General features: G+C 37.5%; 1 pseudogene; it reads right to left on the bottom strand.

The window, feature by feature from the left end:
* Nucleotides 1-1,609: 1,609 nt before the first annotated feature.
* On the bottom strand, nt 1,610-1,761 carry LOC123850377 (U4 spliceosomal RNA; annotated as a pseudogene).
* Nucleotides 1,762-23,743: the final 21,982 nt, after the last annotated feature.

Below are 23,743 nucleotides of genomic sequence, written 5' to 3'. Positions count from 1 at the left end.
GAGAGAAAGAAAGAAAGAAAGAAAGAAAGAAAGAAAGAAAGAAAGAAAGAGGAAGGAAGGGAAAGAAAGAAGGACAGAAAAAGAAAAAGAAAGAAAGAAGAGAAATTAGAAAATTAGGAAAAACAAGAGTGGTCTCAGCAGAGGAAGATGGTGATGTAGTAGGATGACCCCAGGCTTGCCTCCTCACACTAAGATAACTAGATAACTATCAAATCATCCTAAATAACCCAGAAATCCAGCTGAAGTCTGACAAAACAAACTCCACAACTAAAGGGAGAGAAGAGGCCACATCAAAGAAGGTAGGAAGTGTGGAGATGTGGTTTAAGGGAGGAACAGATGCCTGCTGCTCCCCCTGCTTGTGCTGTCTTTCTCTGTCAAATAAGTAAATAAATAAATCTTTAAAAATATATATCTATACCACCCAAAACAATCTACACATTTAATGCAATCCCTATCAAAATACCAACAGCATTTTTCACAGAACTAGAACAAACAATCCTAAAATGTGTATGGAACCACAAAAGACCCTGAATAGCCAAAGCAATCTTGAAAAAGAAAAGCAAAGCTGGAGGCATCACAATTCCAGACTTACAGTTAGTTATATTACAAAGCTGTAGCGATCAAGACAGTATGGTAATGGCACAAAAACAGACAATAGGTCAATGGAAGAGAATAAAAAACCCAGAAATGAACCCACAACTATATGGTCAATTAATCTTTGACAAAGGAGGAAAGAAAATCCAATGGGATAAAGTCAGTCTCCTCAACAAATTGTGCTGGGAAAACAGGACAGCAACATGCAAAAGAATGAAGCTGGACCACTTTCTTACACCATATACAAAAATAAATTCAAAATGGATTAAAGACCTAAATGTGAGACATGAGACCATAAATATCCTAGAAGAGGACACAGGCAGTAACTTCTTTGACATTAGCCATAGCAACTTCTTACTGGATACATCTGTGGAGGCAGGGGAAACAAAAGCAAAAATAAACTATTGGGACTACATCAAAATAAAAAGCTTCTGCACAATGAAGAAAACAATCAACAAAACTAAAAGGCAACCTGGTAAATGGGAGAAGATATTTGCAAATGACATATCTGATAAAGGTTTAGTATCCAAAATCTATAAAGAACTTACCAAACTCAACACCCCCAAAATAAATAATCCAGTTAAGAAATGGGCAGAAGACATGAATAAACATTTTTCCAAAGAAGACATATATATGGCCAACAGACAGGTGAAAAGATGCTCAATATCACTGATCATCAGGGAAATACAAATCAAAACCACTATGAGATAACACCTCACACCTGTCAGAATGGCTAAAATCAACAACACAAGAAACAACAGGTATAGGTGAAGATATGGAGAAAAGGGAATTCTCGTGTACTGTTGGCAGGAATGCAAATTGGTGCAGCCACTCTGGAAAAGAGTATGGAGGTTCCTCAAAAAGTTAAAAATGCAACTACCCTACAATCCAGCCATTGTACTACTAGGTATTTACCCAAAGGATATAAAAATACTGATTCGAAGGAGTACATGCACCCTGATATTTATAGCAGCATTATCTACAATAGCCAAACTATGGAAACAGCCCATGTCCATCCACTGATGAACGGATAAAAATGTGATGTGTGTGTGTGTGTGTGCACATGCGCTATAATGGAATATTACTCAGCCATCAAAAGTTTTCAATTAGCAATAATTGCGCCTCGGACAAACCTCATTGGCTACGATACTGCCACTGCACAAAGCCATCAAAAGAATGAAATCTTGCCATTTGCAATGACACAGTTGGAGCTACAGAGTATTATTCTAAGTGAAATAAGTCAGAGAAAAACACATACCATATGATTTCACTCATATGTGGAATTTAAGGAACAAAACAAAAAGCAAAGGAAAAAAAGAGACCAACCAAGAAACAGACCCTTAACTATAGAGAACACATTGATGGTTACCAGAGGAGAGGTGGCGGGGGCGTGGGAGAAATAGGTGATGGGGATTAAGGAGTGTACTGGTGATGAGCCCCAGGTGATGTATGGAAGTGTTAAATTACTGTATTGTACACCCAAAACTAATATTACACTGTATGTGAACTAACTGGAATGTAAATAAAAACTAAAAAAAAAATAACCTTCCTACAACTCAACAACAAAAAACCCAAACACAATTCAAAAGTGAAGGATTTGACTAGATTTTCTCCAAAGATGTACAAATGGAAAATAAGCATGAAAAGATATTCCATATCACTTGTCATTATAGAAATGCAATCCAAAACCACACTGAGATAACCATACTAGAATGGCTACAATTTTTAAAAATGGAAAATATTGCATGTTGTTGTGAATGTAGGGAAATTGGAACTCTCATATATACCTGATGGGAATATAAAATGTTGCAGCCACGATGGAAGACAGTTTGTTGGTTCCTTAAAAAAGTAAAAATAGAATTACCATATGACTCAGCATTCCACTCCTATATATTTACCCAAAGGAATTCAAAGCATGAACTCAAACAGATATGCCAGTGTTCACAGCAGCAGCATCCACAAGAGCTAAAAGGTGGAAACAACACAAATGTCCATCAACACATGAATGGACTGATAAAACGTGGTAAATAAATACAATGGAATATTATTCTGCTATAAAAAGAAATAAAGTATGGAAATGCACTACAATTCAGATGAACCTGGAAAACATTATGCTAGTGAAAGTAGGGAGGCACAAAAGGGGAGTTTAAATTCCTCTTATATGAAGTATAAAGAATAATCAAATGTAGAAATTAGATCAGAGGTTACCAGGGGCTGGAGAAATGGAGGAATTGGAAGTTATTGCTTAATGGTATGGTGTCTGTTTGGGGTGATGAAAGTTTTGGAAGCAGACAGTGGTGATAGCTGCACGCATCATGAATGTAATTAAAGCTAGCCAACTGTACACTTAAAAATGGTTAAATGAAAAAATGGTATATAAGATGTATTTTACCATACCACAATTTTAAAAAGTTACTGCTGTAATGTACCACACCATTAAATTGCAAGCTTTAAATGGATGAATCATATGTGAATTATGTCTCAATAAAACTTTTTAAAAACCACAATGAGATCCTACTACACACCTATTAGAATGGCTAAAATTAAGAGTGCTTATTACCAAGTGCTGATGAGGGTGTGGAGGAACTGGGACTCTCACACTATTGATAGGAAAATAGTCTGGAACTTTCTTTAAAAAGTCTGGTAATGGGGCCCCTGTAAGTCAGAGAGTGTGTCAGCATCCCTGTTTTTTGCCTAATTTTTTTTCTTTCTCAGTCCGGCCCTGAACTTTACCCTAGTCATGGAGAAGCACTACAGAGGCCAAAGAGATAGCTGTAAGGTCAACCCTGAGAAAAAGCCTGTCTCTTTAGCCTGGAGGCAGGAAGAAATGACCTTGTGGTCTGAAGAATGTGGAGGAAATGTATGCTTATTTTTTTCTGTTTCTCTTATTTTTGCCTGAGAGCTGTTCCTTTTGGCAAAATCATGGGGCATGTTGGCAGGTAATAATCAGAGAGGAAACTCCATCTTTCTAGCCAGACCACCAGGGAAAATGGTCCTTGGGAGCCAGAGAGTCTGGGGGACATCCTGGAGAGGAGAGAGCTGGAAAGGGGCTCCCCAATTCTGTGTATGAGCAGACACATGTCCACGCTTAGCCCAGAGCTGCACATGTGAGGCAAAGGAGCAGCACTTTGAAAATTAAGTGACATTGCAACCATCACCGAGAGAGGGCAAGACAGGTTTGTGTGGTGTGAGGCTAACCCAGTGATCGCCTGATGAAACGAAAATAGCCACATCCTCCAGAGAATTGTTTAGACTTCTAGCACGCAGAGTGTACCAACATGAAGCAGACAGTCTTTGCTTTGTACAGCAGTATGAAACTGTAAAAATGACCAGGCAGGTATGCTAAAACTGTGTTGTACAATCTTTTATCAATGAGTGAAATTATGGTTTTCTGTGACTTCTAGAAATTTTCATCAAAACACTATATACAGTCAGTTATAAATGTATAAAGGAATGAACAAAATAATAAAAATTAATATTTATTTTGTACCCTGCAATTGCAATCATTAGCAACACAGAGAATTAAAGTGCTTTTCGTCTTTGTAAAAAGTGTATCAAGAGTCTTTTGAGCAGTACTTGCCTTTTTCATAAGTTGTGTAACTTATATGACAACTTGTCATAATCTTTTCTAAGTCTGGATCAGCTTTCAACGTTTTCTCCTTTGTGCTTTTAATGTCCTGAAATCTCTCCAAGTGCCTTGACTGTGTTTTTGCTGGTGCCCCTTCCTCTGGGACATCTTCCCCCTTTTGGTCACACCACTTTCCTGACACATTTGATAACCCCACCTTGACTGGATCCTTCTGGCTGCACATCAGAGCGTCTGCAATGCAGCAGTGCCACAGCAAGGTACTTCTTCGATGACCCCATTTATGCTGGATTCCAATTCCCGCTTTTTCACTGGTCCACTTTGTAAACTATCATGTGGATTTATCACTGGAGACAAGGAGGCAACACAGCTACATGCTCTGCTGTCTGTGCACGAACAGAGATGTGCAGTGACCGGTCCCCAACAGACTCTGCAAGAAGTGGCATCACTGGTCACTGAGCATGATGCCCTCTGTTATTTACACAGTGACTGGTGGACTGAGCATTGTCAAAAACTGACCTCGGTACTTTGGAGCCAAAATACAACACAAAGACAGAGTTTGGGATGAAGAGGAACAATAGCTTTATTGCTTTGCCAGGCAAAAGAGGCTGTAGTAGGTGAAGGCCTTTAAAATTGCAAGCCTGCCTGGAGGAAGGGGCTAAGGGGTTTTATAGGGAAGTACAGAGTCTAGCTAGTTTTGACAGGAATTGTATACTTGCTGCCAGCCTCATTCATCCTGTCTCCAGGTGGTACCAGGTTCCTGAAACAAAAGGCTAAGAAGGGAGATGGAGAGGTTTGCAGAAGAGAGGAAAAAGGTTACTTAGTTTAAAATCGAGCTTCACTGAAGCATTAGTGCAGCTATTTTGGGTTTTGTTCAACTTTATGCTTTTAAGTGGTTTCATGAGGAGCTAGAGCAGTTTGCAGCAAGCCTGTACTTTATGCAGTTACTTAGTTAATATGCTGTGGTAACTAAAACTTGAACCATGACCTTGGGGTACTACTGCCAGCTAAAGGGCGGTACCTGACACTTCACAGTCACAAAGTGTCACTTCTACCATATAATATTCATTAGATGTGAATCACTAGTACTGGGTCACTCCCAAGGGGATGGGAATTAGGCTCCAAGTCAAGGGATCTGTGGATGTATTTTTAGAACCACCACACTCCCAGAATATATTTTCACTGCATATAAAATTCTGGGTTGATGATGCTTTTCTACTAATACTCTAAAGATATTGTTTCACTGTGTTCTATCCTACCTGATTTTTTACTAGATACCCCTGTATTGAATATGTTGTTTTGTTTTTCTGGTTACATTCAAGATTTTTTATCTTTGGTTTTTATCAATTAGATTATGAACATACTGGGCATTTTGTTGGATTTTGCTGAGTCTCTTGAACCTGTACATTTATTTTGTTCACCAGATTTTACGTTTTCAGCAATTTTTTCTTCAAAATATTTTTTTCTTCACCAGTCTGCCCCCCCCCCGCCATCTTTCTGAGACTCAATGACAAAAATATTAGACTTCTTTTTCTTCCAAGATTTTATTTAAATTCAAGTTAGTTCACATATAGTATGGTATTAGTTTCAGGGATAGAATTTAGTGATTCATCAGTTGCATATAACACCCAGTGCTCATTACATCAAGTGTCCTCCTTAATGTCCATCATTCAGTTACCCCATCCCCCCACCAACCCCCCCTCCAGTAACCCTTAGTTTGTTCCCTAGAGTTAAGAGTCTCTTATGGTGGGGCGCCTGGGTGGCTCAGTTGTTAAGCGGCTGCCTTTGGCTCAAGTCATGATTCCAGGGTCCTGGAATCGAGCCCCACATCAGGCTCCCTGCTCTGTGGGGAGCCTGCTTCTCCCTCTCCCACTCCCCCTGCTTGTGTTCCCTCTCTCACTGTGTCTCTGTCAAATATATAAATAAAAATCTTTAAAAAAAAAAAAAGAGTCTCTTATGGCTTTCCTTCCTCTCTGTCTTTAAATTATTTTATTTTTCCTTCCCTTCCCCTATATTCATCTGTTTTGTTTCTTAAATGCTAGGCTTTTTGATATTGTCTCACAGATTCTGGAAGCTCTGTTCATTTTGTCTTATCTTTTTTTCTGTGTTTCTCAGATTGGTTAATTTGTATTGATCCCTTGTCTTGAATTCATGGTTCTTTCTTGTGCTACATCCATTCTGCTATGAAACCCACCTATTACATTTTTTTAAATTTCAGAAATTATATTTTTCAGTTCTAAAATTCCCACTTGGAATTTTTATGTCTCTGCCAAGAATTCTTCCTATTTACCCTAAGGGTTTATAATATTGTAATTATAATAGCTGCTTTCAAGTTTTTATCTGATAATCCACCATCTGGATCATTTTTGACTTGATATGTGTTGATTGTCTTTTCCCTTGTGAGTAAGTGATATATGCCTGGTTCCTTGTGTATCCAGGAATTTTGTATTATATCCTGGGCATTTTGAATACTATGTTGTGAGACTCTGCAACATGTTATAATTTTCTGGAGAATATTGATTTTAAGTATGCAATTAACCCAGGTAGATAGTCTGAAAATTATGTCTCTACTTTCCTGGATGGTGGCTCCAGTGACAGCTCTGGTTTCAAAGCTTTAACTCACATCTTTGCGTCTGTCCATGTATGTCCAGCTTAGGTCTGAGCCCAGGACTTGCACCAGTTCATGTGCAGCATTGAGGGCTCCTTCTCTCTAGCTCTCTTCCCTATAATTACCCAACATACACTGTTTGAATCGCAGGAAATTTTTGGAGCCTTTGTTACCCATCCTGTTTTTGCATAGTTCCACGACTGAGGTCCCCCTCAAGCAGGGCTGAGAAAAAAAAAAACAGGAGCAAGATATTTCTCTATCTTTATCACCATCTCTAATCTAATCTATACCTATACCTATTTCTATCTATGTGTCTATCTATGTACATACCTACCTACCTACCTACCTATTGAGGGGAGAGAGGTGGGGAGAGAGAGAACACTCAGGGATCTCCCCCTGAAATCTCTTTGGCTCACAGAAAAACCATTTTCCTGGTCCTCTGGCCAGAAAGATGGGGATTTTATTGGCATTCTTGCTGTACATGCCAACTGGGGTGAGTTCTGTGACTGGAGCCACTTTCATGTCAAAGCTAGAAGACTGAAAAATATTGGGAAACTCATTCCTGTACAGGATGTTTCTTCTTGATTTTTGATTCACAGCCCCCAATTTTCCTGTCATTATTTACTTTTCAGAGTCCACAGGGAGTTGATATATAATTTTGTCCAGAAATTAATTGTAATGAGTGGGAGAAATAGGCTATATTGTGCTTACACTATCTTGGCCAGCACAAGAAGTCCCAAGACTTTTAAAATCTTATAAAATTTAAGCTTGAATTTATTATTTTTTTAGATAATCAAGTATTTTTTTCCAAGTGGCTTCAGCCTTCTTTTTTATGTCCTTCCCTAGCAACAGGGATTTTTAGAACAGTTTGTTTGGCAAGTGAGTCCTCAATGTTGTGATATTTTATTCCTAAATGAGAAAATACCAAACTTTGCCTTTGCTTCCGAACCTAACTTAGCATTTCCTAAAGATGTTTCTGAAAAGCTTTTGAAAAGTACAAAGTATCACGTACTGCATTTCCGAATCCCAAACTGGCTTCTGCTGTATATTTAAATTTGATATAAGATATATGAAGACTAATTTGTCACTACTTTGTTTATTCAAAATGCTGTTTATATGAAGCAAACTTTGGTAAGAAAATGTATCCTGGAAGAGTTTTTGTAATCAGCTTAAAATCATGTCTGCTTTCTTCGGTTTAGATGTAGGGAGAAAAGATTTAGCTTCTTTTAATGAAAAGGAATCTTTTCAAGCAAAAAGTTTTTTTTTTAAATTGAGTCAAACAAGTTATGTAGAAGGAAACATTTGATTTTAAAACATAAAATTTTCTATCTTGCTGCAGTTTGAAGATAGACAAAATTATACATCTATCGGTAATATAGCATAAGAAACTGTATCTGTGGTTGTTTGATGAGTAAGTGTGTGGAGGTTCTGATCAGCTCTTTTGTAGTGTGCCATAGAAAAGAGGAGCTCGTTCTCCTGTTGCTAAGCAACAATGCTTCCTAGACCAGAGCTTGTGGAAACCAAAGACAGGGTAGGGGTATGAATTGTCCAAATTCACAAAGAGAAAGTGAGGGTGCAGTATACAAGTGAATAGAGATCCAGGAAACCACTTTTTGAAAACTAAGCAAAGGCAATTCAAGTGAATATTGAAGAAATAAACCAAAAGCCCAATTCTCTAGTTCTTCCATGCACAAAACACACACTGAACCCTAAGGAGTTCCGCATGTGTAAGGGCCAAAAGATTAATTCCCACATAGTTCAATGAACTCAGAGTAAAAAATAATTAAGAAGATAATTTTTTTATTAACACATTTAAGGCATTTTGCTAAAAATGCTGCCTTTCATAGGTAGTAAAAGAAATAACACTGCAATTTTACTAAAAGATTGTTAAATTTCAGATATGAAGCACAAAGAATTCAGCAAAATTGAATGGGAAGGTTAGTATTGTTATAGATTTAAGAATTAGGCCTTGGGGCGCCTGGGTGGCTCAGTTGGTTAAGCAGCTGCCTTCGGCTCAGGTCATGATCCTGGAGTCCCGGGATCGAGTCCCGCATCTGGCTCCCTGCTCAGCGGGGAGTCTGCTTCTCCCTCTGACTCTCCCCCTCTCATGCTCTCTATCACTATCCTTCTCAATAAATAAATAAAAATCTTAAAAAAAAAGAATTAGGCCTTTCCTTAAATTAAATTGCTAAGACTATAGAGAAAAATGTTTAAAGAAAAATAATCCTGTTTTATCTCAGTTGTGAAGAGATTAAAAGTTCTAGCTCTCTTTAGAAAATCTTATATATGTAAATATAGATTCTTTGTGAGCAGAACCACAAAGTAGCTTTGGCCCATAGCCTTTCTAAACTTAGAGAAAATATTGAATTAAAAACCTGAAGAATAGTTGGAATGGGAGATACCATTATCCCAAGTCCAGTGATTACTAGGGAATTTTCTTTTCTTTTCTTTTGTAGTTTTATTTTAAATAATTTTTTCTGACATTATTGAGGTAAAATTGACACATAAAATTGTAATATGTTTAAAGTGTTCAGTGTGGGGCGCCTGGGTGGCTCAGATGGTTAAGCGTCTGCCTTCGGCTCAGGTCATGATCCCAGGGTCCTGGGATCGAGTCCCGCATCAGGCTCCCTGCTCCTCGGGAGCCTGCTTCTCCCTCTGGCTCTCTCTCTCTCTCTGTCTCTCATGAATGAATAAAAAAATCTTTAATATAAAATAAAATAAAATTAAAATAAAATAAAGTGTTCAGCATGATGGTTTGATATACATATACATTGTCAAAGGATTCCCACAATCATATCCATCACCTCACATATCTGCCTTTTTGTGTGTGTGTGTGGCAAAGCTTAAAGTCTACCCTCTGAGCAAATTTCACTTATACAATACAGTTTTATCAGCTATAGTCACCATGCTATACACTAAATTCTCAGAATTTACTCATCTTCTAACTGAATATTTATATCCTCTTACCAACTTCTCCCCACTTCCCCACCTCTTACTCCTTTGCAATCACCATTTTATTCTGTTTCTGAGTTCAACTTTTTTTTTTTTTTTTAAGATTCCACATATAAGTGATGCCGTACAGTATTTGTCTTTCTCTGTATGGCTTATTTCACCTAACATAATGCCCTCTAGTTTCATCAATGGCTGCATAATATTCCACTATATCCTTTGAGAGAATTTCAAGAATTTCAATTCTTGATGGACACTTGTTTTTATACCTTGACTAGTATAATAATGCTGTAGTGGACATGGAAGTACTGATATCTCTTCAAGGTATTAATTTTGTTTTCCTTGGATATATACCTCAAAGTGGGAGTCCTGGAAAATATGGTAGTTGTATTTTTATTTTCTTGAGGAAACTTTTCTTTTTTAAAAAAGATTTATTTATTATTTATTTGAGAGAGAGAGAGCATGAGTGAGGGGAGGGGCAGAAGGAGAGAGAATCTCAAGCAGACTCCCTGCTGAGCACAGAGCCCAATGTGGGGCTCGATCTCATGACCCATGAGATCATGACTTGAGCCAAAATTATGACTTGGACTCTTAACCAACTGAGCCACCCAGGCACACCGTCCCTGTTTTCTGTGGCAGCTGTTCTGGTTTACATTCCCACCAATGGTGTACAAGGGTTGCCTGTTCTCTGCATCCTCAACAGAATTTATCTCTTGTCTTTTTAATGATAGACACCCTAACAGGTGTGAATTGATATCTCCTTTTGATTTGCATTTCTCTGATTAGTGTAGTTGAGCACCTTTTCATGTACCCACTGGCCATTTATGTCTTCTTTGGGAAAATGTCTGTTTAGGTTCTTTGCCTATTTTAATTGGATGATGATTATTATTACTATTGAGTTGTATTTTTATATTTTGGATATTAACTCCATATCAGATATGAGGTTTGCAAATATTGTCTCCCATTCCATGGGTTGCCTTTTTATTTTGTTATTTCCTTTGCTGTACAGAAGCTTTCTAGTTTGATGTAGTCCACTTGTTTATTTTTGCTTTTTTGCTTGTGCTTTTGGTGTCAAATCCAGAAACTCATTGCCAAGACCAATGTCAAAAAGCTTATCCCCTATAAACATAAGAGTTTCATGGTTTCAATTCTTACATTCAAGTTTTAATCCATTTTTGACTTCACTTTTGTGTTTGGTATAAGATAGGGATTCAGTGTTATAGTTTTGCATATGGATATCCAGTTTTCCCAACACCATTTACTAAAGGAGCTATTCTTTGCCCATGTGTATTCTTGGTGCCTTTTTAGAAAATTAATTGACCTGGGTGGCTCAGTTGGTTAAGCAACTGCTTTTGGCTCAGGTCATGATCCCGGAGTCCTGGGATCGAGTCCTGCATCGGGCTCCCTGCTCAGCGGGGAGCCTGCTTCTCCCTCTGACCCTCTCCCCTCTCATGCTATTTCTCTATCTCTCTCTCTTTCTCTCAAATAAATAAATAAATTAAATATTTAAAAAAAAAGAAAATTAATTGACCGTATATTTATGAGTTTACTTCTGGGCTCTCTATTCTGTTTCATTGATCTTTGCATCTGTTTTTATGCAAATACAATATTGTTTTGATTACTGTAGCTTTGTAATATACTTTGAATCAGGAAGAGTGATGCCTTCAGCTTTGCTCTTCTTGCTCAAGATTACTTCAGATATTTAGGGTCTTTCCTGATTCCATATGAATTTTAGATTTTTTTTATTTCTATAGAAAATGGCATTGGAATTTTGATAAGGATTGCTTTGATAAGAATGGGAATCTATTTCTTTTGTTAGGGATTGTAGATTGCTTTGAGTGGTATGGATATTTAAACAATATTAATTCTTCCAATCCATAAATACAGAATATCTTTCCATTTACTTGTCTTCTTCAATTTCTTTCATTAGCATTTTATAGTTTCAGTGTACAGCTCTTTCACCTCCTTAGTTTAAGGATTATATTGCTTTTGATACCACTGTAAATGGGATTATTTTAATTTCTCTCTCTAATAGTTTGTTGATAGTGTATAGAAACACAGTTGGTTTTTGCATATTGATCTTGTATCTTGCAACTTTATGGAGTTTATTAATTCTTTTTTTTTTTAAGATTTTATTTAATTATTTGACAGAGAGGGACACAGCGAGAGAGGGAACACAAGCAGGGGGAGTAGGAAAGAGAGAAACAGGCTTCCCGTGGAGCAGAGAGCCCGATGCGGGGCTTGATCCCAGGACCCTGGGATCATGACCTGAGCCGAAGGCAGCCACTTAACGACTGAGCCACTCAGGCGCCCCTGGAGTTTATTAGTTCTAACAGGTTTTTGGTGGAGTCTTTAGAGCTTTCTATACACAAAATCATGTCTTATGCAATCAGAGACAATTTTACTTCTTCCTTTTAGATTTGGATGCCTTTTATTTTTCTTCCCTAACTACTCTGGCTAGAACTTCTAGTACTGTGTTGAATATAAGTAGTGAGAGGGGGTGTCCTTGTCTTGTTCCTGATCTTAGAAGAAATGCCTTTAGCTTTTCATCATTGAGTGTGATAGCTGTAGGTTTGTCATATATGGCCTTTATTATGTTGTAGTACATTCCATCTATACCTAATTTACTGAGTTTTTATCATTAAAGAATGTTGCATTTTGTCAAATGCCTTTTCTGCATCTACTGAGATAATCATATGATTTTTATTCCTCATTTTGTTACTAGAATGTATCACATCTATTGATTTGCATATGTTGAACAATCCTTGCATCCCAGGGTTAAATCCCACTTGATAATGGTGTATAATCCTTTTAGTGTATTGTTGGACTTGGTTTCTTAGTATACTGTTGAAGATTTTTTTGCAACTATGTTCAACAGAGATACTGACCTGTAATTTTCTTTCTAGTAGTGTCCTTGCCTAGTTTGGTATCAGGGTAATGCTGACCTCATAAAATGAGATCAGAAATGTTCCCTCCTCAAGTTTTTGGAAGAGTTTGAGAAGAATTGGTATTAATTTTGTTGTCTTTGGGCTTCCTGAATCTAAATGTCTGTTTCTTTCCCTTGGTTTAGAAAGTTTTTAGCCATGATTTCTTTGAATAAGCTCCCTGCTGCTTTCTCTTCATCTTCTCCTTCTGGGACACATATAATGCATATATTGGTCCATTTCATAGTGTTCCATAAGTCCCTTAAGCCACCTTCTTTTTTTTTTTTTAAGATTTTATTTATTATTTATTTGACAGAGAGAGACACAGTGAGAGAGGGAACACAAGCAAGGGGAGTGGGAGAGGGAGAAGCAGGCTTCCCGTAGAGCAGGGAGCCCAATGCGGGGCTCGATCCCAGGACCCTGGGATCATGACCTGAGTTGAAGGCAGACACCTAACGACTGAGCCACTCAGGCGCCCCTGAAGATCATTCTTAACAACCTCTGGCCACTGACCATAAAGTATGTTTTCAAACCTCCCAGTTAGGTTAAATTTCCAATCTTGTCCAGCATTTCTCATCTTGACTTTGAATTGTACATGCATGCTCTATTGCTAGTTGTGTTCCTTTTTTTTTTTTTAATTTTTTTATTCTTATGTTAATCCCCATACATTACATCATTAGTTTTAGATGTAGTGTTCCATGATTCATTGTTTGTGCATAACACCCAGTGCTCCATGCAGAATGTGCCCTCCTCAATACCCATCACCAGGCTAACCCATCCTCCCACCCCCCTCCCCTCTAGAACCCTGTTTGTTTTTCAGAGTCCATAGTCTCTCATGGTTCGTCTACCCCTCCGATTTCCCCCCCTTCATTCTTCCCTTCCTGCTACCTTCTTCTTCTTCTTTTTTTTTTTCTTAACATATATTGCATTATTTGTTTCAGAGGTACAGATCTGAGATTCAACAGTCTTGCACAATTCACAGCGCTTACCAGAGCACATACCCTCCCCAGTGTCTATTACCCAGTCACCTCCTCCCTCCCACCCCACCCCCCACTCCAGCAACCTTCAGTTTGTTTCCTGAGATTAAGAATTCCTCATATCAGTGAGGTCATATGATACATGTCTTTCTCTGTTTGACTTATTTCGCTCAACATAATACCCTCCAGTTCCATCCACGTCATTGCAAATGGCAAGAGTTCATTCCTTTTGATGGCTGCATAATATTCCATTGTATATATATACCACATCTTCTTAATCCATTCATCTGTCGATGGACATCTTGGCTCTTTCCACAGTTTGGCTATTGTGGACATTGCTGCTATAAACATCGGGGTGCACGTATCCTTTCGGATCCCTACTTTTGTATCTTTGGGGTAAATATCCAGTAGTGCAATTGCTGGGTCATACGGTAGCTCTATTTTCAACTTTTTGAGGAACCTCCATACTGTTTTCCAGAGTGGCTGCACCAGCTTGCATTCCCACCAACAGTGTAGGAGGGTTCCCCTTTCTCCGCATCCCCGCCAACATCTGTCATTTCCTGACTTGTTAATTTTAGCCATTCTGACTGGGGTGAGGTGGTATCTCATTGAGGTTTTGATTTGGATTTCCCTGATGCCGAGTGATACTGAGCACTTTTTCATGTATCTGTTGGCCATTTGGATGTCTTCTTAAGCTACCTTCTTGACTTTTTCTTTTTTTTCCTCTCCTTTGATGGATGATTTCCACTGGACTCCTTTGAGTTCACTGACCCTTTCTTTCACTTGATCTAATCTGCTGTTGAACCTCTCTATTGAATTTTTCCGTGTAGTTTTTCTTCTTTAGTTCTATGGTTTCTGTTGGTACTTTTTAATATTTTCTATCTCTTTCTTTAAATTCTCACTTTGTTTAGGCATTGGTCGCCTTAGCTTGGTGAGCATCTTTACGACTGTTAAACTCTGTTACGTAAACTACTTATCTCCATTTCATTATGGTCAGTTTTTAGAGATTTTCTTACTCTATTATTTATAACATATTCATTTTGTTTCTTCATTTAAATGGCAGCCATAACAGGTTGGGTGCTAGATACATGGACAAGCTCTTTCTATGGAGAAACTGGAGGCTTGGTTTTACTGTTGGCAAGAGACAGGAGAAGAGGAGGTTGACCACCAGTTCTCTGTTTCCTGGGTGATCCCAGGGAGCTCCACACACAGGCAGATCAGAAGCCTGATCCTCAGGCAGCAGCTTAAAAAGTATGCAGTCAATTCCCTTCCAGAGAGAAATGGGGAGATGGACATTCTTGTCAGTTCCCTCTGCCCTGAGCCCAAGAGTATATGTGCCCATTTATACCTGAAACTGATATGATGTTGTATGTCAGGTATAGCTCAAAAACAACAACAAACTTCTTTGTTTTCCATGGTCCTGTGGGATTCATGAATGCAAGCCCTGTCGGCTATCAGAGCTAGGTGATTTGAGGGCCCATATCTTAGGTGGTAACCTTAAAAGTTGGGTGCTTGAAGTGTGATCCAAACTCTTCACTCCTCAGGTAGATGCTGGGAGTTGTGGGTTCCATCCAGAATATAAGGCACTGTGCTGGGAATAGGGTTTATGGCAAGAGTGTGTCACATCTTTTCCTACCCATTTCAATGTGTTCAATCTTGAAAAAGAAAAGCAAAGCTAGAGGCATATTGTTTTCTCAGTCACTTGATATGTAGGAGTCACTAAGCTAGTTTCTGAATTTCTCCTAAAGGGAATTTCTTTGTGTGTATCTGTGTATCTGGGGCTTCAAGGGAGGAGGAATTATCAGAAGCTGCCTAGAACACCATCTTGGTAATATCCACCTAATAATTTTCAAAATCTCTCATATTAAGCCCACAGAAATAACTTTGTATTGTAACATAGCTTACTATACTCCTTTTGCCTCTCCCTGCTCCATTCATGCTCTGTCCTTCTCTACTTTACTTGGTGCATCTAGGGATGACCTTTGTGGACTGCATCACATGGCTTTGCTTTACTTCTTTGCTTTAGTTGGATTTGGTCAATGGGTAAAAAGTCAAAGTGCAAGAGGAAAGAGATGTCAGGATCAATCTCCACTCCTTCCCTGCCTATCAGGGATCGAATCCCACTCAGATAAGAACTCTCGCCAATAGCTCTAGCATTCACTGAGCAGTAACATCATTTCCCACCCTTGTCCTTTCAGGCGTGGTTTGGTCACAGCTTCCCACTCTTGCTAGTACCTGGGTCCCTCAACATCCTTTTTTCATATCTGTAGAACTTGCCACACCTCACTAAATAAGCCCTGAAATTCTCTTCTAAATCCCAGAAGAGTATACCCTCTGTTTACTGAAGATTGAAAAGTATATAAAAAGCATTTAATTATTAAATAAAAATAAAATAAATAAAATAGTAAATAAATAATATAAATAAAATAACATGTTATTTAATTTTTCATAAGACCAAGCTAAAATTTTTAGTTTATATTTTTTAAATGTGGGAAAAAAATTCCCAGAAAGTGCAATCAACCATTCAAATTATATTATCAGTCATGAGGGGAAAATAATCAGTCCTGTTAGTTTTCTTGATATTGTTTGTAGCTGTCTTTCAAAAAAGACATACTCATCAAATACCTCTCCATTAAATAACTGTGCTGAAATATTTCATACTTTGTTGGGTTTTATATACTGTACTAAATATAATTACAGATTATTTTACTAATTATATTGGAATGTATAGACTTGGATTTAATAATGAATACTACAATCATTACTTTTTATTTTTTCCAAGTTTTTATTTAAATTCCAGTTAGTTAAAATACAGTGCATTATTCGTTTCAGGTGTAGAACTTAGTGATTCATCACTTACATACAAAACCTTGTGCTCATCACAACAAGTGCCCTCCCTAATAACCATTGCCCATCCATCCCCCTGCCCAACTCCCCTCCAGTAACCATCAGTTTGTTCTCTATTAGTTAAAACTCTGTTTCTTGGTTTGCCCCTCTTTTCCCCCCATATTCATTTGTTTTATATCTTAAATTCTGCATATGAGTGAAATCATATGGTATTTGGTTTTTTTGTGTTTTTTTTAATATTTTTTATTTATTCATTTGAGACACAGAGATACAGAGAGAGAGAGAGCATGAGCAGGGGGGAAAGGCAGAGGGAGAGGGAGAAGGAGAGGGAGAAGCAGGCTCCCTGCTGAGCCAGGAGCCCAATGTGGGGCTCAATCCCAGGACCCTGGGATCATGACCTGAGCCGAAGGCAGATGCTTAACCATCTGAGCCACTCAGGCACCCCTCATATGGTATTTGCCATTCTCTGACTGACTTATTTCATTTAGCATAATACTCCCTAGCTCCAGCCACCTCATTGCAAATGGCATGATTTCATTCTTTTTCATGGCTGAGTAATATTCCATTATATATATATATTCCAATATATGTATATATAAATGGTATATATATAGTATATGTGGTGTATATATATGTACACATATATATGCCACATACCCACTGTATGTGTGTATGTGTGTATAATGTGGGGTGTGCATATATATATATTTTTTTTGTGGGTATATGATATATATATATATATGCACACCCTACATCTTCTTTATCCATTCATCAGTCAATGGACATATGGACATTGGGGTGCATGTATCCATTTGAATCAATATTTTTGTATCCTTTGGGTAAATACCTAGTAATTCAATTGCTGGATTTTAGGGTAGTTTCATTTTTAGCTTTTTGAGGAGCCTCCATATTGTTTTCCCCAGTGAATGCACCAGTTTGCATTCCTGCCAACAGAGCAAGAGACTTCCGTTTTCTCCTCATCCTCACAATACCTGTTGTTTCTGACAGGTGTGAAGTGATATCTCATGTAGTTTTGATTTGTATTTCCCCGAAGATAAGTGATGTTGAGCATCCTTTCATGTGTCTGTTAACCATCTGGATATCTTCTTTGGAAAAATGTCTATTAATATCTTCTGTCCATTTCTTAACTGGATTATTTATTTTTCAGGTATTAAGTTTGGTAAGTCCTTTATAGGTTTTGGATACTAACCCTTTATCAGATTTGTCATTTGCAAATATCTTCTCCCATTTACTAGGTTGCCTTTTCCTTTTGTTGATTGTTTCCTTCACTGTGCTTTTTATTTTGATTAAGTCCCAATAGTTTATTTTTCATTTTGTTTCCCTTCCCTCAAGAGACACATCTAGTAAGAAGTTGCTATGGCCAATGTCAAAGGAGTTACTGCCTGTGTTCTCCTCTAAGATTCTGATGGTTTCCTGTCTCACATTTAGGTCTTTAATTGATTTTGAATTTATTTTTGTATATGGTGTAAGAAAGTGGTCCAGTTTCATTCTTTTGCATGTTGCTGTCCAGTTTTCCCAGCACCAATTCTTGAAGAGACTGACTTTTTCCCATTGGATTTTCATTCCTGCTTTGTCAAAGATTAATTGACCATATAGTTATGGGTTCATTTCTGGGTTTTTTATTCTCTTCCATTGACCTATATATCTGTTTTTGTGCCAGGACCATACTGTCTTGATCTCTACAGCTTTGTAATATAGCTTGAAGTCCAGAATTGTGATGCCTCTAGCTTTGCTTTTCTTTTTCAAGATTGCTTTGGCTATTCAGGGTCTTTTGTGGTTCCATACAAATTTTAATATAATTTGTTCTAGTTCTGTGAAAAATGCATTAGGATTGCATTAAATGTGTAGATTGCTTTGAGTAGTATAGACATTTTAATAATATTTGTTCTTTTAATCCAAGAGCATGGGATGTCTTTCCATTTCTTTGTGTCCTCTTCATTTCTTTCATTAGTATTTTATAGTTTTCAGAGTACAGATCTTTTACTTCTTTGGTTAGGTTTATTCCTAGGTATCTTATGGATGTTATAAAGAGAGACTTTTTAAAGTAGCAAGAAAAAAGAAGACAGTTACATACAAGGGAAATCCATAAGGCTATGATCTGATTTTCAGCAGAAAATTTGCAGGCCAGAAGAGAGTGGCATGATATATTCAAAGTTCAACCAAGAATACTCTATCTAGCAAGGCTATCATTCAGAATAGAAGAGATAAAGAATTTCCCAGACAAACAAAAGTTAAAGGAGTTCATCAACACTAAACCAACTTTATGAGAAACATTAAAAAGAATTATTTGAGTGGGAAAAAAAGCCATAATCAGGAGTAAAGAAAATTATGAAAGGAAAAAAAAATCACAAATAGATACAAACATAATAAGTTTAGTAGATTAATCACTTATAAAAAAGGGATGGCATAAATAAATAAAATAAATAAAATTAGAAATAAAAGAGTAGTAACAACTGACACCACAAAAAAATGAAGGTTTATATGAGACTGCTATGAAAAATTATATGCCAACACATTGGACAACCTAGAAGAAATGGACAAATTCCCAGAAGCATACAATCTTATAAGAATAAATTAAAAAGACATAGAAAAAATATGGGGCACCTGGGTGGCTCAGTCAGTTAAGCATCTGCCTTTGGCTCAGGTCATGATCCCAGGGTCCTGGGATCAAGCCCTTCATCGAGCTCCCTGCTCAGTAGGGAGTCTGCTTCTCCCTCTCTCTGCCCTTCCCCCCACTCATGCTCTCTCTCTCTCTCTCAAATAAATAAAATCTTAAAAAAGAGAGAATAGAAAATTTGAACAGATTACAAGTAACAAACTTAATCAGTAATCAAAAAACTCCCAATAAACAAAAAGCCAGGATCAGATGGCTTCACAAGAGAATTCTACCAAACATTTAAAGAAGAGCTAATCCCTATTCTTCTCAAACTATTCCCAAAAATAGAATAGGAAGGAAATCTTCCAAATTCATTGTATTAGGTCAACATTAACCTGATACCAAAACCAGATAAAGATACTACAAAAAAAAAAAAAGAAAGAAAACAAAAGGCCAGTATCCCAAATGAACATAAATGTAAAATCTTCAATAAAATATTAGCAAACCAAATTTACTAATACGATGAAAAGGCTCATTCACCATGATCAAGTGGGATTTATTCAAGGGATGCAAAAATGGTTCAATATCCACAAATCAATCAATGTGATACACCACATTAACAAAATGAAGGATAGAAACAATTTGACCTCAATAAATGCAGAAAAAGCATTTGACAAAATTCAACATCTGTTCATGACAAAAACTCTCAACAAAACAGATTTGGAGGGAACATATCTCAACATAATAAATGCCATTTATTCCTAGATATCTTCCTAGGGACCAATTCCTTGATTTCTCTTTCTGCTGTTTCATTATTGGTGTATAGAAATGCAAGATTTCTGTATGTTGATTCTGTATCCTGTGACTTTACTGAATTCATGTAACAGTTCTAGCAATATTTGGTAGAGTCTTTTGGGTTTTCTATATAGAGTATCATGTCATTTGATAGTGAAATAGTATCAGTGATGAGAGTGGACATCACTGTCTTGTTACTGACCATAGAGGAAAAGCTCTCAGTTTTTCTCCATTGAGGATGATATTAGCTGTGGGTCTTTCATATATGGCCTTTGTTTGTTCCCTCTATACGTACTTTGTTGAGGGTTTATAAAGAATGGATGGTGTACTTTGTCCAATGCTTTCCCTGCATCTATTGAGAGGATCATATGGTTCTATCCTTTCTTTTATTAATGTGGTGTATCACACTGATTGATTTGCAAATATTGAACCACCCTGGAAACCCAGGAATAAATCACACATTATCATGGTGAATGATTTAATGTACTGTTGGATTTGATTTGCTAGTATTTTGTTGAAAATTTTTGCATCCATGTTCATCAGAGATATTGGCCTATAGTTCTATTTTTTAGTGGAGTCTTTGTCTGGTTGTGGTATCAGGGTAATGCTGGCCTTATAGAATGAGTTTGGAAGTTTTCCTTGAATTTCTATTTTTTGAAACAGTGAGAAGAATAGGCATTAACTCCTCTTTAAATGTTTGGTAGAATGCCCCTGGGAAGCCATCTGGTTCTGGACTTTCATTTGTTGGGAAATATTTTATTATCCATTCAATTTCTTTGCTGGTTATAGTCTATTCAAGTTTTCCACTTCTTCCTGTTTCAGTTTGGCAGTTTGTAGGTTTCTAGGAATTTATCCATTTCTTCCAGATTGCCCAATTTGTTTGCATATAATTTTTCTTTATATTCTTTTATAATTGTTTGTATATCCATGGTATTGGTTGTGATCTTGCCCCTCTCATTCATGATTTCATTTATTTGGGTCTCTTCCCTTTTCTTTTTGATAAGTTTGGCTAGGGGGTTATCAATTTTATTAATTTTTTCATAGAACAAGCTCCTGGTTTCGTTGATCTGTTCTACTGGGGTTTTTTGTTTGTTTGTTTCCATATCATTTATTTCTGTTCTAATCATTATTATTTCCCTTCTTCTGCTGGCTTTAGCATCATTTGCTGTTTTTTTTCTAGCTCCTTTAGGTGTAAGGTTAGGTTGTGTATTTGAAATTTTTCTTGCTTCTTGAAGTAGGCTTGTATCGTATACTTCCCTCTTAGGACTGCCTTTGCTGCATGTCAAGGTTTTGAACAATTATGTTTTCTTTTTTTTTTTTTTTTAAGATTTATTTATTTATTTATTTATTTATTTATTTATTTATTTATTTGACAGAGAGAGACACAGCGAGAGAGGGAACACAAGCAGGGGGAGTGGGAGAGGGAGAAGCAGGCTTCCCGCTGAGCAGGGAGCCCGATGCGGGGCTCGATCCCAGGACCCCGGGATCATGACCTGAGCCGAAGGCAGTCGCTTAACCAACTGAGCCACCCAGGCGCCCCTGAACAATTATGTTTTCATTTTCATTTGTTTTTATGTATTTTTTATTTCTTCTTTAATTTCCTGGTGACCCATTCATCCTTTAGTAGGATGTTCTTTAACCTCCATGTATTTGTGGTCTTTCCAAATTTTTTCTTGTGGTTGATTTCAAATTTCATAGCGCTCTGGTTGGAAAATATGATCTGTATGATCTCAATCTTTTTGTATTTGTTCAGAACTGATTTGTGACCTAGTATGTGATCTATTCTGGAGAATGTCCCACATGCACTTGAAAAGAATGTGTATTCTTCTGCTTTAGGATGAAGAATCCTAAAATTAGGATTAATCCTAATCCTTAACAAATCCTTAACAAAGGACTTAACAAATGGTTAAGTCCATCTTGTCCAGTGTGTCATTCAAAGCCCTTGTTTCCTTACTGATTTTCTGCTTAAATGATCTGTCCATTGATGTAAGTGGGGTGTTAAAGTCCCCTACTATTATTGTATTATTATCAATGAGGTCCTTTATGTTTGTTATTGTTTTTTATTTTTTGGGTGCTCCCAAGTTAGGGGCATAAATAATTACAATTGTTAGATCTCTTGTTGGATGGACCCCTTAATTATAATATAGTGCCCTTCTTCATCTCTTGTTACAGTCTTTGGTTTAAAATCTAATTTGTCAGGGTGCCTGGGTGGCTCAGTCAGTTAAGCATCTGCCTTCAGCTCAGGTCATGATCCTAGGGTCCTGGGATCAAGCCCTGCATCAGGCTCCTTGCTCAGCGGGGAGCCTGCTTCTCCCTCTGCCTGCTGCTCCCCTGGTCGTGCTCTCTCTCTCTCTCTCTGTCAAATAAATAAAATCTTTTTTAAAAATAATAAAATCTAGTTTGTCAGGGTGCCTGGGTGGCTCAGTCAGTTAAGCGCCTGCCTTTGGCTCAGGTCATGATCCTAGAGTCCTGGGATCAAGTACCTCATCGGGCTCCTTGCTTAGCAGGGAGCCTGCTTCTCCCTCTGCCCACAATTCCTCCTGCTTGTGCATGCTCTCTCTCTCTCTCTGACAAATAAATAAATAAAATCTTAAAAAATAAAATTTAGTTTGTCTGATATAAGTATCGCTACTCTGGCTTTCTTTTGATGTCCATTAGCATGATAAATGGTTCTCCATCCCCTCTGTTTCAATCTGCAGGTGTCTTTAGGTCTAAAATGTATCTCTTGTAGGCAGCATATAGATGGGTATTATTTTTTATCCATTCTAATATCCTATGCCTTTTGATTGGAGCATTTAGTCCATTTATATTCAGAATAAATAATTATTCATGGATATGAATTTAGTGCCATTTTATTACTTATTTTGTTGTTGTTTCTAGAGATTTTCTCAATTCCTTTCCAGACTTTATAATCTTTGGTCTTTCTTTCCTGCTCAAAGGGTCCCCTTTAATATTTCTTGCAGGGCTGGTTTAGTGGTCATGAACTCCTTTAGCTTTTGTTTGTCTGGGAAATTCCTTATCTCTCCTCTTCTGTGTGATGCCTTACTGGATAGAGTATTCTTGGCTGCATATTTTTCCCATTCATTATGTTGAATATATCATGCCAATCCCTTCTTGCCAGAGTCCCTTACTATAGAGATAAAAGACCTAAAAACTAGTCAGGCTGTAATGAAAAATACAATAACTGATTTGAAACTGACTAAATGTAATGACCACAGGGATGGAAGAAGCAGAGGAACAAATAAGTGATATAGAAGATAAAATCATGGAAAATAGTGAAGCTGAAAAGAAGAGGGAAAGAAAAATATTGGATCATGAATATAGACTTAGGGAACTCAGTAACTCCATAAAGCACCATAACATTCGTATCATAGGAGTTCCAGAAGAAGAGAGGGAAAACAGGACAGAAGGTTTATTTGAGGAAATTATAGCTGAAAAATTCCGTAATCTGGGGAAGGAAACAGACATCCAAATCCAGGAGGTACAGAGAACTCCCACCAAAGTCAACAAAAGCAGACCAACACCAAGACATATCGTAACTAAATTTGCAAAATATAGAAGTAAAGAAATGTACTTTAGAGATGAACCTTTTACTCAAATTGAATCTTCATCCAACTACATTTCTTTTTTTTTTTTTTTTAAGATTTTATTTATTTATTTGACAGAGAGAGACACAGTGAGAGAGGGAACACAAGCAGGGGGAGTGGGAGAGGGAGAAACAGGCTCCCCGCAGAGCAGGGAGCCCGATGCGGGACTTGATCCCAGGACCCTGGGATCATGACCCGAGCCGAAGGCAGTCGCTTAACCGACTGAGCCACCCAGGCGCCCAATCCAACTACATTTCTT

Source organism: Mirounga angustirostris, unplaced genomic scaffold, assembly GCF_029215605.1.
Source record: "Mirounga angustirostris isolate CCGP_5_RB_7025 unplaced genomic scaffold, mMirAng1.0.hap1 SCAF_15, whole genome shotgun sequence".
Classification (NCBI taxonomy): domain Eukaryota; kingdom Metazoa; phylum Chordata; class Mammalia; order Carnivora; family Phocidae; genus Mirounga; species Mirounga angustirostris.
This window is presented reverse-complemented; position numbering and strand designations above follow the sequence as displayed.